The 6,388-nt window shown below is 46.1% G+C and overlaps 1 protein-coding gene across 2 annotated transcripts in view; it reads left to right on the forward strand.

The window, feature by feature from the left end:
* Window positions 1-6,388, forward strand: part of LOC148136295 (uncharacterized) — a 328,974-nt gene that overhangs the window by 20,716 nt on the left and 301,870 nt on the right. The window lies entirely within an intron of this gene.

Here is a 6,388-nt window from a genome sequence, read left to right on the forward strand (position 1 = left end):
ACTCCCATTTTATTTCAGGAATTCCAGGAATTGCTTTTCTTGAGTCAATGTAATGTCTCATGTGTTTTGCTTTATCCTTTATAGAGGTGAGAGAAATACACCACACTGTAATATCGAGTCCAAATAATTGGCAACTTCTTGAACCTTTGATCACACAAACACTCAGACACCAGCCCTGCATTATCTCAGTGATCAGAGCTACCTCTTTCCATCTGAAATGAACTGATTACTCCATAATCTAAGAATGAAATAAATGATTAATAACCAACCAATAAAGTTAAAATTACAGAATCATTTGTATTTTTCCAATTGAAATGCACACATTTTGAAATCAAACTGTAGCAGCTACACAGTAACAAATGGGTGTAAGTGGTGGGGGAGAGAGAATCAAATGAGCTGCTGTACACACACAGACAATGCTGTAAGAAACGAAGGTGTTGATATTTGGGAAATGATGTAAATTGTGATGTAGTTGGACTGGGGGAACCTCACTGGACTTGTAATGCAGTGACCCAGGATGCAAATACCAGCAATTGGCAGAATTTAATCTCAAATAATTAATCCATCTGGAATTGAAAGTTAGTTTCATAGTCCCATTGCAGAAATTAACACCAATTGCTGTAAATACACATCTGCTTCACACATGTCCTTCACCAAAGGGAATCTGGGAATCTTACCTGGTCTGGCCCAGAAGTGTTTTCAGAAGACATTAAATAGTTCTGACTGATATATAATGCATGGTTAAAGCTGTATGTTTCAGACATGAGTGAGCAATGAAAACAGGAATGCTATTCGGTTTCAGCTTCGACATTGAAATTGGCAACACACACAATGAACACAGTAAAGTACTTCATCCTAACAACTGGTAGCAAGACAGACATGGTCTCGGTTGTTTTTGCTGATTATTGCGTCACTTCACTCCTAAATGTTGATTGCCCTTTAAACACCACCTCAAAGACATGCTTCAAATGGCAAAGACGGAGAACAGATTCTGACTGGGGCGCATCAGATTCGCAGTAGCAACACTAGGGACCAAATTCGTCAATTTGTGAGGAGATGGTCAACCAGACTAGACCTGAACCTCGCATGAAGGGAACCAGTAAGAGAGAACAACTTACTTGTGTCCCACTCCTCCAATAGATGGAGCCCAGAAAGAGAGAGAGAAGAGCAGTCTGGCAGACAAAGGAATGAATAATTGTGAGGCAGGGAGAAAGACAAGCTGATCATGGAGCTACAGGTGAAAATGGAGTTGGCTGTGCCTGAAGCAGCCCGTGTCATGACCAGGGCCTGGGTTGTGGAGGCTCGATGCAAACTCAATGGGCCAAATGGTCTCTTTCTGCAGTGTAGGGATTTTATGATCTTTGCTGAAAATGTGTTGCTGGAAAAACGCAGCAGGTCAGGCAGCATCCAAGGAGCAGGAGAATCGACGTTTTGGGCATAAGCCCTTCTTCCTGACCTGCTGCGCTTTTCCAGCAACACATTTTCAGCTCTGATCCCCAGCATCTGCAGTCCTCACTTTCTCCTTCTATGATCTTTGACAAGTTGAGTGATGATCACTGATAAGTACCTAATGCAATTAATCATTAAAGCAAACATTAAAAGTTAGAGCTACACAAACCCTGTTAATTGAGCTAAATGTTGAACTGGGAACTGAACTGAACTGCATTGCCAAAGAATTCATCAATCTTGGAGAGTTGGCACAGGAAGATTGCCAGGAGGGTACCAGAGCTGGAGAACTTTATTTAAATTTGTTCACAAATGGGAGCGTCATTGGTTGGGCCGGCATTATTGTCCATCCCCAATTGCCTAGAAGGTAGTTAAAGGTCAAGCACGTTGCTGTGGTTCTGGAGTCACATGTAAGCCAGACCAGTCAAATGGCAAATTTCCTTACCTAAAGCACATTCGTGTATCAGACGGGTTTTCACAACAATATTCTAATGGGGAAGACTCCTTCCTTTTCCCCTGAAATTGAATTCAGTTCCCACCATCTGCCACGGTAGGATTCAAACTCATGTTCCCAGAACATTGACTCGATTTTTTCTGCCCTTGCCCAGTCCCTTCCCACTTCCATCTGTGATTCCTCTGATGCCTTACTTTGGTTCTGGAAGCTGCCAGGTTTATACTGTTGTGAATCACAGGGACCCTGTTTCCAAAACTCATTCAACTTCCACGACAGAATAATCATCTCAATCCTTGTGCTCCTCATGTTGTGGCTCAGACTGGGAACACTTCACAGTTCCCATCTTCATATCCCGCAGTTTGACCTACACAGCTGTCCCACAGGGACAAATCACCTTTGGGCGTAGAAGGATGGACTGGGCAAGGAATAGGAATTTTAATCAGTCACTAAGTTAGCTTGGAAATATCTGCTGCACATTATATTCCATCTACTAATTCCTTCCTCACTCAGTGAAATTGCCCATATCTTTGGTCGTCCCCACAGCTTTCTCTCCCACCCACTGTAGGTCTTTTCAGTGAACCTGGAAACATTACATTTGTTCCCTTCAGCTACTCATTGCTATCAATTGAAAGTGTCTGTGTCTTTAGCAGTGATCCTTCAGGCAGCCCCACTTGGTACTAATTCGGAGAAAGTGAGGACTGCAGATGCTGGAGACCAGAGTTGAAAAGTGTGGTGCTGGAAAAGCGCAGCAGGCCAGGCAGCATCTGAGGAGCAAAAGAATCAACGTTTCGGGCATAAGCCCTTCTTCAGAAATGAGGCTAGTGTGCCAAGCGGGCTGAGATAAAAGGTGGGGGGGGGGGGTAGGAAATTGGGGGAGGGATACTGGGAATACGATAGGTGGAAGGAGGTAAGGGTGATGGGCCGGAGAGGGGGTGGGGGGAGAGGTCGGGAAGAAGATTGCAGGTAATGAGGGCGGTGCTGAATCTGGGGCTGAGATAAGGTGCGGGGAGGGAAATGAGGAAGCTGGAGAAATCTACATTCATCCCGTGTGGTTGGAGGGTTCCTAGGCGGAAGATGAGGCGCTCTTCCTCCAGGCGTCATGTGGCCAGGGTCTGGCGATGGAGAAGGCTAAGGACGTGCATGTCCTTCGCGGAGTGGGAGGGGGAGTTAAAGTGTTCAGTCACGGGGTGGTTGGGTTGGTTGGTGCGGGTGTCCCAGAGGTGTTCCCTGAAAGGTTCCACAAGTAGGCGGCCTGTCTCCCCAATGTAGAGGAGACCACATCGGTTGCAGCGGATACAGTAAATGATGTGTGTGGAGGTGCAGGTGAATTTGCAACAGATATGGAAGGATCCATTGGGGCCTTGGAGGGAGGTGAGGGGGGAGGTGTGGGCACAAGTTTTGCACTTCTTGTGGTTGCAGGGGAAGGTGCCGGGAGTGGAGGTTGGGCTGGTGGGGGGTGTGGACCTGACGAGGGAGTCGAGAAGGGAGTGGTCTCTCCGGAATGCTGATAGGGGTGGGGAGGGAAATATATCCCTGGTGGTCTGTTTTGGAGGTGGCGGAAATGACGGAGGATGATACGATGTACCCGGAGGTTGGTGGGGTGGAAGGTGAGGATCAGTGGGGTTCTGTCCTGGTGGCGATTGGAGGGGCAGGCTTCAAGGGCGGAGGTGCGGGAAGTGGAAGAGATGCGGTGGAGAGCATCGTCGACTACTTTGGAGGGGAAATTGCGGTCTTTGAAGAAGGAGGCCATTTGGGCTGTTCGGTATTGGAATTGGTCCTCCTGGGAGCAGATGCGGCGGAGGCGAAGGAATTGGGAATATGGGATGGCGTTTTTACAGGGGGCAGGGTGGGAGGAGGTGTAATCTAGGTAGCTGTGGGAGTCGGACGGTTTGTAGTAAATGTCTGTGTTGAGTCGGTCGCCCGAGATAGAAATGGAGAGGTCTAGTAAAGGGAGGGAGGAGTCTGAGACGGTCCAGGTAAATTTGAGGCTGGGGTGGTACGAGCTCACCAAGCTGGAAATGACCTTGTTTACTGCCCACCAGCTAGTCCTCCACCCTCCAGGACACAGCAAACACCGTGACATTCATGGTACAGTCTCTCTTAACATCGCAATGGTGTCATGAACCCACAGAAAGCAGAGATGAGGGAAGGAGGCAGAGTATTGAGAGGCAAAGAGAGAGAGAGACACATGCAGGGAGAGAAATGGTGAGACAGAAGAGGAGAGACAGACACAATGTCTATGCCTATGAGGGAGAGAGAACTGTGAGGGCTCACTGGGCTGAATACATCCCTAAATGATGAAACAAAATTCAGAGACAGATCTATAGTCAATGACAGTGTGGGGATGGCATTTCAAACCCATGGCCAAAGGAACAATGACGGGAACAATGTCGAGGTGAGTTCTTCCTCTGTACCTAACACCATTCTGTCCCTGTCCTGGGAGTGTTTGATGAGGATGGAGTGGAGGGAGATTTACTCTTATCAATCCCAGGATTGTTCCTGCCCTGGATGTATACAGATGGCATTACATGTGGCATTACAGAGGCAACATTTCTCTTTGTATAGCTTCTGCTGTCATTGCCCTGTCAATTTTGGTGGGAGACGGATAAAATGGAAATGTCTGAGTCCTTGAAGTATGAAGCAAGCTCCATTAAACAATCCCTGGGTGATAGACTAACACGGGACATTCGAACACAGGTCAGCTTCCGTCATTTGTACAGAAACCACCCTGAACCCCTCGATTAGATTCCAGTCTGAAACTCACTCCCGCATATCTGGTATTCTTTATACAAACCACCCCGAGACTCTCAATTAGATGTGGACATCATTGCAGTGTTCTGATTTCTGTTCATTAAACAGCCATAATCATTCTCACTCAGTCCCATTTAGTTCCCATTTCTACAAGTAGATTCTATCTCATTTGTTTTCTTTTTGACTTTTCATTTCTATCTGCATCCAAATGATATCCAGTGTCACTATTTCCGGTGTTAGTGTTGAGAGTTAAAACATCTGACATCGCAATGTCCAGCATTACACTGTCCAGTGTCACAGTCTGGTCTCACAGTATTTAGTGATAGTGTCCAGAGTGACAGTGTTGTAACCGGAGTGATTAGTGTCACACAGGGAGTGACAATGTCCAGAGTTATTGTGCCTGGAGGTACGGTGTCCAGAGTGACACAGGAAAATGAAGCTGAACCAAAACCAGCCTCCCGATCACTGGATTTGCAACACATTGACATTTAACCATTCAATGACCCTCAAAATCGTTCAATTGTTCCTTACCAGAATTTACAAATTACAGATCTTGGATATCAAGTTTATAACTTAATAAATTGTTAATTTCTGTTTATGTCACTTTAGCAGAACAGAGATGATCATAAACCCATGCACCCCTCCAATTCGCACACCAGCAGACAGTTAAGAGATAAAAGTGTTTAAAATTTTAATTTGCCAGTTGATAACAGTTTCAATGATAAATAGTAGACCATCATGAAATCCTTTGATGCTGGGTTGTATTACAGGCACAAGAACTATACACCATGTTTGAACTTAAAGTCACCAGTCAATGCGAACAAATTCTGCAGACCTGTGGAGACTAACACTCATTCCCGAAGACTCACATTCTCATCTCTGACCTTTTGACAAGTTAACAACTGGGGAAATAACTAGACAAAGTCAAACCAAAAAGAAGACCAGACCAGTCCAGCAACTTCCAAAGAAGCACTTCCTCCAAGCCCAAAATCCAGTCAGAGCGAGGTCACTCATGGTTTTTGCTTTCTTTCTCACTATTCTCTGTGGTTACCTGCCTGGCAGCATTCCTCTTACTGACTGACCCATTCAATATCCATCCAGCTGTCAGTCCCTGAGCAGAACTACATCTCGGTGCTGAAGCATCTGCTGTGTTCAGAGAGCAGTAATTCACCTGCATTATCTTTCCTGGCCAGATCCTAACAGCAAATATCAGTCTTTTGTCTCTCCAGTTTTTTTTAAAGAAGAACTAGCCACTGTTCAAACTTCAATTCTCAATTTGGACTCACAGTTCCAAACCAAAATGAGAAAAATAAAAAAAAGTGATTGTCACAACACTGGTCTTGCTGTGTCCAGCTGTACATGCCCACTCGTGCAGTGTTCCAGTAATGCAGTGACCACTCGTGCAGTGTTGAGTATTATTGGCGGATGTGTCCCTGTGAGACTGGGCACAAACAACCCCATCAACCTGTGGCCAACCACTTCAACACAATGACACTTCCTGCACCACCAAATCCAAGATATCCGACGACTGGAGGAAGAACACCTCATTTTCTGCCTTGGGACCCTCAACCACATGGCATCAACATTGACGTCACCAGTTTCCAAATCTCTCCTCTCCCCCCACCTCATCCCAGATCCAACCCTCCAAGTCGGCTCTCCCCTCTTGATCCGTCCATCTTCCTTCCTAACTATATGTTTGACCTTCCCCACCGACCAATCACAATCACCCCCCGCCCC

Source organism: Chiloscyllium plagiosum, unplaced genomic scaffold, assembly GCF_037043375.1.
Source record: "Chiloscyllium plagiosum isolate Xiang-an unplaced genomic scaffold, Cpla_swu_hap1 HiC_scaffold_46, whole genome shotgun sequence".
In the NCBI taxonomy this organism is placed as follows: domain Eukaryota; kingdom Metazoa; phylum Chordata; class Chondrichthyes; order Orectolobiformes; family Hemiscylliidae; genus Chiloscyllium; species Chiloscyllium plagiosum.